The sequence below is a fragment of the Myotis yumanensis genome, unplaced genomic scaffold, assembly GCF_028538775.1.
Source record: "Myotis yumanensis isolate MYYU_CA2020_CCGP unplaced genomic scaffold, mMyoYum1.0.hap1 SCAF_3, whole genome shotgun sequence".
Taxonomy (NCBI): domain Eukaryota; kingdom Metazoa; phylum Chordata; class Mammalia; order Chiroptera; family Vespertilionidae; genus Myotis; species Myotis yumanensis.
Genome location: NW_027223754.1, coordinates 201,663,956 through 201,674,327, shown reverse-complemented (window position 1 = coordinate 201,674,327; position 10,372 = coordinate 201,663,956). Strand labels below are relative to the sequence as shown.

The window sequence follows — 10,372 nt, the reverse complement described above, 5'->3', positions numbered from 1 at the left end:
GTGTGGGCCAACTTGAGAAGCCTGGCATCCCAGCCGCCTCCACACCGCTCTCCCACGGGGAGGGTGCTAGGAGCTGCCCGGGATCTGTCCTCCTGGTGGTCCATTCCCTTCTCTTCGAATGGCGCTGCGGAAAGGCATCCAGAGTTACGTGCGCCTTGGTTTCTATCTCAGTCTGCGAGAAAGAAAAACGAACCCCGCTCGCTAACCCTGGGTCTGAGAACATAGACCATGAGTCATAGATTTGGAGGCTCGGACCCAGGAACACTCAGGGATGTGGCTCTGGGTGGGTGGGGCCGGGGGGTGGTGGTGTCCGAGTGGCTGCCACAATGAGGCCCCAGCCCTGCTCTCGGGAAAGCCCCTCTTTCCTTTGGCGATCCGGGCCCCCCATCGGCGACGTTCCGGGCGCGGCCGCGGGTCCCGGAGGGGGCAGTGGGAGGGGGCGGCGCTTGGGCTCCAGGTCGCCGCCCCCGCGGCCACATCACCAGGCTCGGGCTGCCCCCTCTCCTCCCCCCGCAACCCGGGGCGGAGGTGCGCGTGCGCCTGCGCCGGGCGGTCGCGGCGGCGGGGCGGGGCGGGGAGCGCGCGGCCTCGGGCGCCGGCTCCTGGGCTGTCAGCGCGGGGCCGCGGGTGCGAGGAGACGCGCGAGCCGGAGGACCGCGGGCCGGGCCAGCTGCCGCCGTCGCCGCAGGGGGACGAGGTGAATGCCCCTCCATCCCCCGCCCCAGGTGCCTCGCGCGGGTCTGAGAGGCGGGGTCCCCTCCACTCCGGCGGGCGCCGCGCGCCGTGGCAGGTGGTAATGGAGGGGAAGTCTCGGCTTTGGCCGCGGCGCCCGGTTCGGGCGCATCCCAGGTACCAGAGGGAGGTGGGGCGGGACCCGGGCTCGGGACCTGGGGCGGGGGCGCGGGAGGGCCGGGGGTGCGGGGAGCGGCCGCGCGGCGGGGCAGTCCGAGCCGCCGTGCGCCCTCCCGGCCCGCGGGCAGCGCCAGCGCCGGAGCCCGGCCCGCTGTGCCCGCCCAGCCCCGGGCGGGAGGGCCGGCGGGCAGCGGACCCGGCGGCCGCGGTGGGTCGTCCGGGCCCGGACACCTGGCCAGGCGGCGGGCGGCGGCTGAGTGATGGGTCGAAGGTGAGCGCGGATGGAGAGGCAGCGAGGCCGGCGCGGGCACACCCCGCATCCACCGCTTCAGGGCTCGGCATTTGCTCTGAGTCACCGCGTTCTTTCATTCTTGTCTTTGTAGATGGGAAGCATATCTCAGTTTAAAAAACACAACAAAAACCCCGGAGGTCATTTAGAGAAAGATTACATATCCGTATGTATTAGCTATATCACATTGACATGTATAGACATGTAATCTCTTTCTGTAATTGAACAGTTTTTAAAAAAATTGAGTTATAGTTCACATGCTGGAAAATTCCTCCTTTTCAAAATGTGGCTTTAGTATCGTTACAAAGTTCTGCAGTTATTACCGCCATCCAGAACATTGCCATCATCCCAAAATGAAACCCCATTTCAGTTGTAGTCGCACCTAATTTCCCCGTTACCTCCACTCAGTTACTTTCTGTCGCTGTAGATTTCCCAGTTCTGGACATTTCATAGAAATGGAATCACATAGCTGGCTTTTTGGAAGTGGCCCCTTTGACAAAGCACAATGTTTCCCAGGTTCAACCATGTTGTATCGTGTATCAGTACTTTAGTCTTTTTATGGCCGGATAATATTCCACTGTAATGGCGTACCACAGTATAACATTTTGCTTATCCGTTCAGCAGTTGGTGGACATTAAAGATGTTTCCACTTTTAGGCCATTGTGAATAATGCTGCTACGGACGTTTGTGGATGTTTGATTGCAGGCATAGGCTTTCATTTCTCTTGGGTAAACACGTATGTTTGACTTTTGAGGAACTGCCAACTTTTCCAAAGTAGGGGCAACATTTTGCTTTCCCACCATTCGGTGTATGCGGGGTTCCAGGTTCTACACATCCTCACCAACACTGCTAGTGTTTATTGCAGCGGTTCTCAACCTGTGGGTCGAGACCCCTTTGGGGGTCGAACGACCCTTTCCCAGGGGTTGCCTAAGACCATCGGGAAAACACATATATAATTACATATTGTTTTTGTGATTAGTCACTATGCTTTAATTATGTTCAATTTGTAACAATGAAAATACATCCTGCATATCAGATATTTACATGACGATTCATAACGGTAGCAAAATTACAGTTATGAAGTAGCAACGAAAATACTTTTATGGTTGGGGGTCACCACCATTAAAGGGTCGCGCCATTAGGAAGGTTGAGAACCACTGGTCTATTGGCTAATTTTCATTATAGCCTTCCTAGTGGGTGTGAAGTGGTATTGCTTTGCATTTCCCGGCTGACTAATCATGTTGAGCATATTTTCCTGTGTTCTTTGTATATCTTCTCTGGAGAAATGGCTATTCAGATCTTTTCCCCATATTTTAATTGGATAATTTGTTTATTGTTTAATTATAATCTACATTTGTAGAAAAAAAATTTTGGTTAAGGGGCTAGCACTGACTAATAAAGACATCAACCTGAAATTAAGGGAAGTGGGAGGTCCTATTTTCCTAAGTTTGTGTAGTCTTTATTATAATTATATTTATATGTGGGTGGCAAAGACAAATTTTTTTTATTCTTAATCCTCATCTGAGGATATTTTTTCCAATGATTTTTAGAGAGAGTGAAAGGCAGGGAGGGGGAGCGAGAGAGAGAAACATCAATGTGCATATTGACTGGTTGCCTCCTGCTTGTCCCCTCAGACAGGATGAAACCTGCAACTGAGGTACATGCCCTTGACCAGGAATTGAATCTTCGACCCGCCAACGCTCTCTTCACTGAGCCAAACCACCTGGGGTCAAATAGTTTTGATGGTGCGGAAGAGCCACTTCCAGCTGAATGAATGCTGCTATACTTATTTGGTGGTTAATTTCTGAGTACACACAAATTCGACATTAGCTTCAGCTCTTACGTAGCAGAAACCACTGAAAAAGACACCACCCTTGGAATGATCAGGAATTCAAGCCCATTTTTCTATTACTCTAATATGACCGCTCAAAAGTATTCTATCAATTTTCAGAAACGTTATCAAATAAAACACAAGATTTCCTGGTGGAAATAATGGGTAAATAACTTATTAAAAGTGTGTGAAGAGCAGTCCAATCCTGTGCTTCAACTCCCAAATTGTAATGCAATGGAAACATTTAACCCATTTATGCTTAATTAATTCTGTTAGTAGAATGAAGCTAGTAATTTCAATATATAATCTGGGTGTTTTTTGTTTTAGCTAATGAAATGATGATCAAACATTGAAAATATAACCTGTCCAACCTAATATTGTTACTGACGTACCCAAGCGATGTGTAAATTTCCTGTAGCTGCAAATGTTTTCTCCAGTTGGCCTTCTCTTCCTCCTGGAGAGGGTAGTGGGAACAACTTTTGGGACATGATCCCTGAAAATGCTGGTCCGAGCAGATCTGCTTCCTTTATGGGAGACTCCTAGGGACTTCTCATCTTGTCTCTGAAATTACTGTAGTTAGATTTCTATAGCTTTAAAATAAAATTAAAATACCTATATCTATGTAATCTGGTAGAGTTCAGAGACTAGAACTGTCAGGCAGATGGTCTATCTACTGTGAATAGATTTAATCAGATTGCTGTCTCCTCTCTGAGGAACTGAGAGTTGTTTTTTTTTTTTAAATTTTGTTTATTGATTTCAGAGAGAAGAAGGGAGAGGGAGAGAGAAACATCAAGGATGAGAGAGAATCATTGATTGACTGCCTCCCGTACACTCCCTACTGGGGAGTGAGCCCCCAACCTGGGCATGTGCCCTGACTGGGAATTGAATCATGACCTCCTGGTTCATAGGTCAATGCTCAACCACTGAGCAACACTGGCCTGGCGGAAATGAGAGTTTTGACTTGAGGGGGGATTAGGAGAGGTGAGTAGTGTGGGATCATGAAACAGTTTGGAGGTTTGGGCAAAACTTGCTCTATTTCTAAAAGTGTGGGTGTTGAAAATGGAGATCTCTGGACAGCGTAAGGAGTCTGGAAGGTGAGAAATGACCAGGAATTCAAGCCCATTTTTCTTTCACTCTAATATGACTGCTCAAAAGTATACTACCAATTGAGTGAAACAGTTTGAAAGGACAGTTGTAGGATATAAAGACAGATTCAACTTATTCAGACATTTTTGCCCAAGAAAAGTAGCAATGAAAAGTAGTAAGAAAAGTGGAAGAAACCTCCCTGTCCTTCATTCCATTTCTCTTCCCATTGCATTTGTTCCACCTAGGTCCTCCCTGCTGCTCTTCTAGGACCCAGAATCAGACTGGGATTACTGTTGTTCATGTTGAAGGTGTGTAGTGTGCTATAATCACACCCCTTCTCTCCAGATTCTGGCCAAATTGAGATATGCCAGGGTTCTTGTTCCGGCATCAGGAAGGGTTCAGGAAATTTGGAGAAGGCTGTGCATAGATTAAATAGGAGTCCAGAGACGAAGTATAATTTTGAAAGGCATTTGGGGGTCAGAGGAGGTTAGCTTAAAGGAAACTAAGATCTAAGTTCTAAGTTCTAAGGTCCCCCTGCTTTTTATTAACACAATTTGTCCTGAGGTGAGGCAGAGATATACACTTCAAAGGGTCAGGGTTTCATACAGAGTCCATTGTCAGAATGGGGGAATTAGCCTACGGCTGTTGAAGTGTTTGGCCAGTAGGAGGCAATAAGGTGTAGATTAAGATGCCCTGAGCTGTCTGGCAGAAAACAATCAATTTAATGTATCCTATTCAGGTTTGGGGAAATGCCATCAGAAACTCTTGAAATTATGACATGCTAGAATTGGCTTCCGGCAAGATAAAGTTCCAAAAGCCAGATGAGGATTCAAGTATTAAAATACAGTTTCATTTTCAGTTCTGAGAAAGCTGGATTGGAGGATTTAGCTTAGACTCATGCTCACACTACCTCTTCTTACTTTGCCTACCCAGATACAGCTGTAGCACATAAAAAACTTCAGGTTTCTTGTGGGAGGGAAAGCCCTGTTTCAGGGAGTTTATCTCATAGGAATTGGAATAGAAAGGAAAACTTTCTCACTGTGAAGGCACACAAATCTAAGAGGGCCAGTGAAAGCTCAGGGGTGGGGCTTAACTGGAATATTGACCTTTATCCCTATTTTAGCCACTATATAAATCACTTTCCTGTCGGAGGAGCCACTGGTGGAGAGAAAGAAGAGTGTCCCTCAGTGCTGAGTGCTGTGGTAGAGGGGAAAATAAGCAGCCGTCTCTCATTAGTTGTGTCCTGGATAATGGTGTTTTGTAGGCTAACTTTTATAGGAAGTTAATTACCACTTAAGATTTTTTAAAATATATATATTTTGTTGATTTTTTACAGAGAAGAAGGGAGAGGGATAGAGAGTTAGAAACATGGATGAGAGAGAAACATCGATCAGCTGCCTCCTGCACGCCCCCTGCCGGGGATGTGCCCGCAACCAAGGTACATGCCCTTGACTGGAATCGAACCTGGGACCCTTCAGTCCGCAGGCTGACGCTCTCTCCACTGAGCCAAACCAGTCAGGGCAAGATTTTTTTATTGATTGATTTTTAGAGGGAGAGACAGAGAGCGAGGGGGGAGGGGAGGAAAGAAGTATTGGTTTGGTGTTCCATTTATTTATGCATTCATTGTATGTGCCCTGACCAAGAATCGAACCCGAAACCTTGGTGTATGGGACAATGCTCTAAACAGCGGAGCTACTTAGCCAGGGCTTTAATCGCCATTTATGAAATTGGAACTAAGAATATGTTTCCCACGGAAATAACAGTTTTTAAGTGGGTGATCATTTCATTGTGTGGTTAAAGATAGATTATTTATCCTTGTTTTATTCCTCCACTATATGTTGAATATCTAATAAGTAATAGGCACTAGGCTAGGCCCTTGGGATTCACCTGTGGACAGACTCCTTGCTGTCATGGAGTTTACAGCCTGGAAAGACAAGTGCAGTTACAATAAAGAATAGTGAATGTTACAAAGCATGGAGCACTTTGGGATCACAGAGGAGGGGGAACTCTATGTAAGAGGGTCAGGGAAGTGATGTGTAAGAACTAAGATCATAAAGTAGCACACACAGTAGCCAGGTAAAAGGGAAGAGTGAAGATGAGCCCAAGTGTTTCGGGCAAAAAGAACACGGACAAACTAAGAAGTGTAAGAGTGTTGCTCACTAAAGTCGTATTTTTCAAACTAGGCACCTATCAGATTGTAAAATCAATTTAGTGGGTTGTGACCTATATGTTTTGAAAAAGAAGTGAAATAGAAAATAAGAGTGTGTCACACACAGATACTTATTAGATTGTGGTATATAGTTAAAATCCCTACAACAGAGGACACAGAAGTCCAGCGTGACCACAGCTGAAGGTCTTGGGTAGGTGGTGATGATTATGCAGGATTGAGTTAACCTTATTACAGACTTGGGCTTTATTGGAGAGTGGATGAGAGGGCATTGAAAAGTTTGAATCAGGGCCTGATTAGGTTTATATTTTCTACAGATGCCGTTGAATTGCGTCTTTCAAATATAAACTTCAAATTTGTTGGCCCGGTGTTACAGGTTTTCCAAAACTGGTTCCCATCTATTTTTCCCAATCATTCCACTATTTTTAGTTCTGGATCCTTCCATTTCATAAAGATTCCTTGTTTTGCCTTTCACCTTTCAGCCGTTGCACCAAGACTGAAAGATCTATGAGAGCAGACCTTGCCTTTGTCTTGTCCACGTTGAATCTCTGGCATTTAGCCAAGTGCCTGGTAACCAGTAGGGACTACACAAATCTTTGTTGATGGAGGGTAAATGCCTTTAATATGAGAATTGTTACAGAGTAACAAAAATGACCTTGATGCTGCTTTTGAAAAAAGGAAAAGGTTTTATTAGAAATCCTTTTTTTTAAGTTGAAATCATGTGATAGAACCACATTTAGTTATTTAAAAGATAATTTAACAAAAAGTGCTCTTATGTTAAAATAGTAGTAGAGATAATAAAAATAATATCAAACCTTTTGATTTTGGGGTTTGAACAGAAAGGCATTCTCTGAGCACTTACCAAAACGTAGTTTTATAAAGATGGCTGGGGACAGAGGGAATAAGTTAGATTAAAATGTATCATTCATATGAGATTAATGGAGCGGCAACAGAAAGTAGATTTTGATCTTTGAAGAAGTAAAAATAGAACATCTGCACATAGATGTTCAGAACTTACAGATAAGAATTGAATGATGTCAGGTGGTTGCCAGAGAACGATTATACTGTCACAGTGCTGTGACTTCACAGAACGGGGTTGTGGAACCCATCTGTGAAGGGGAAACCCTTTCAGGGTATGGTTTTGATAAGTGGCAAGGGGAGCTGCGAAACATTCATGAAAGGTAGAATGATTTCAATTTCTGAATCAAATTTCTCTTTAGTGTATTTCTGAGATGTGGAAGCTTTTCTAATTAGTTTTGTAAATCAGGTTTTATGTATCGTAAACATGAATGCTTGAATCCAAGTTTGCTGATATAGGATGGCTTTTAAAACTCATTACATTTTATACATTTATGTTCCATTGAGTCCTATTTTGAGCTGTGCATCTTAAGAACTTATATTGGAACTAACTTTTATAAATTTACCCTAAGGAAATAACTCTAGATATGGAAAGCGTTATGCACAAAGATGTTCATTTTCATTGCAATGTAATTTCATCAAGAAAATGCCCTGCTATAGGGAAATGATTTATTAAAATATGGTAATCCACTTGAAGAAATAGAACCATGAAAATGCTTTTTTAGAGTCATGTTTTCTTATTTATTACCTTTTTTTTTTTGACCAGCTAAGTCTGTGCTTTTACTGGCTACTGGAGAGGTACGAAGCGGGAGGAGTGGGTGGCTCTGATGCTTCAACCCTTGCTGCTTTTACCTGTTTTATAAATTGGGATTCACATAAGATTTAATTTAAGCAGAGAATTTCTCTGCATTTAAAAAAAAAGTTAAAAAACAATTGGCCAGTGTGGCTCAGTTGGTTGAGTGTCGTCCTGTGCACCCAAAGGTCACCAGTTCAATTCCCCATCAGGGCACATGCCCAGATTGCGGTTTGGTCCTTGGTCGTCGGTGGGGTGCCTACCAGAAGCAACCAATTGATGTTTCTCTCTCACATCAGTGTTTCTTTCTCTCCCTCTCCCCCTAAAATCAATCTATAATAATAAAAGCATAATATGCTAATTAGACCAATGTCCTTCTGTATGACTTTCTGGATGAAGCTGGGGCTTCGAGGGAAGCCCGGGTCCCAGGTGCCAGAGGGAAGGTGGTGCCGGCAGCCAGGGGAAGGAAGGTCTACTCTTGCATGAATTTTGTGCATCGGGCCTCTAGTAAAAACATACTAAAAAGAAAATGAAAACGGTCTAATTTATAAAACGTCCTAAGTCCCCTACTCAGCAATTCCAGATCTTCCCCAGGTTATCATTTTACTGCTTGGTCACAGCCTTTTGTAAAAATGTGTAATTATAATGATGATAATAATTAGCTTACATTTATTGAAGGCTTGATCCACTCTTCTAAGCACTTTATATGTATTAAGTCATTTAATCCTCACAATAACTCCATAAGGAGATACTTTTTTCATGAGGAAACTGAGTTGTAGAGGCATAGATCCCACAGCTAGTGAAAATCAGAATTTAAGCCAAAACAGTTTGACTTGGGAGCCCAAGCTCTTAACTACTATCAATATCATTAGTGTGTTGACACTTCTTGACATTTCATTTTCTGGAAGCAAATAATTTCTCTTAATTTAAGTGTGAAGATCTGATGAATAAGTCACTTGAAATTCCCTCATAAAATCACTCAATGCAAGTGATGTAATTTATTCATCTAATGCAGCAGTTCTCAACCTGTTGGTCGCAACCCCTTTGGGGGTTGAACAACCCTTTCACAGGGGTTGCCTAAGACCATCGGAAAACACATATATAATTACATATTGTTTTTGTGATTAATCACTATGCTTTAATTATGTTCAATTTGTAACAGTGAAAATACATCCTGCATATCAGATATTTACATTACGATTCATAACAGCAAAATTACAGTTATGAAGTAGCAACGAAAATAATTTTATGGTCGGGGGTCACCACAACATGAGGAACTGTATTAAAGCGTCGAGGCATTAGGAAGGTTGAGAACCACTGATCTAATGGAAGGGTAGCAAATATCCCAGTAAGCTTTGTGCAATTTCAAACATAGCATAAAGCATTTGCCAGTGATTCCACATGAGTAATACAACTTTGAACAGGCAGTTAATATTCTCTTTTTCCAAATGTCATTCATTGAAATCTGTATACTCAGGTATGGGATTTTGATTGTGCATAGATTTCATATTCTGAATTCAGACTCGCACTGCTCCTTAGAACAGAACAGTCCTGTCACAGTCCCCCGGGGACATTGCTTAATGGATGGTCTAAGCATATGTTTGAGCATTAGTAAAGGAGCACCAAAAGAGAGAAAAACATTGGAATAATGTAATGTTTTGTAATTTTTGAAGAAACAATGAGGTCATCTTTCTGGAAAAATCATACCCCTGTGACCTGTATTTTGTTTGGAGTTATTATAATTTTGAATTGTGAGTGGTGGATTGTGGGGGAGACATACCATCTATGAGATGATAACCTGGCCCTTCCTTGGAGCTTGGTGGGGCAGAGACAGTCATTGAGTCACAATCATCTAACAAATACATACGCTTTAAATGAAATCATGGTTGTGGAAAACATACAGCAGCATGGTACTGGTCTGAAAGCATTTGTGATGTGCTAATTGAAGGAAGGCTGTTGCCTTTTATTTATTTACTAGAGGCCCGGTGCACAACATTCGTGCACTGGTGTGTGTGTGTGTGTGTGTGTGTGTGTGTGTGTGTGGGGGGGGGGGGGCATCCCTCAGCCCAGCCTGCACCCTTTAGCAGTCCGGGAGCCCTCGGGGGATGTCCGACTGACAGCTTAGGCCCACTCCCCATGGGCCTGGGCCTAAGTGCAGTTGAATGTTCTTAGTGCTGCCGTGGAGGTGGGAGAGGCTCCCACCACCACTGCTGAGCTTGCCAGCCGTCAGCCCGGCTTGTGGCTGAGCAGTGCTCCCCCTGTGGGAGTGCACTGACCACCAGGGGGCAGCTCCTGCATTGAGTGTCTGCCCCCTGGTGGTCAGTGCACATCATAGCAACCAGTCATTCTGCCATTCGGTTGATTTGCATATTACCCCTTTATTATATAGGATTTTATCCTCACCCAAGGATATGTTTTTTTTTAATTGATTTGAAAGAGAGAGAGAGAGAGAGAGAGAGAGAGAGAGAGAGAGAGAGAGGAGAGAGACATCAATGT

General features: G+C 44.2%; 1 protein-coding gene across 4 annotated transcripts in view; it reads left to right on the top strand.

Moving 5' to 3' along the window:
* The first annotated feature begins 617 nt into the window (after nucleotides 1-617).
* Nucleotides 618-10,372, top strand: part of SLC41A2 (solute carrier family 41 member 2) — an 83,201-nt gene continuing 73,446 nt past the window's right edge. For 2 of the 4 annotated variants that reach the window (XM_070410954.1, XM_070410948.1), the window contains exon 1: nucleotides 618-697. The gene's annotated coding sequence lies outside the window, so the exon portion shown is untranslated. The other 2 variants (XM_070410953.1, XM_070410952.1) reach the window with 2 other exon arrangements.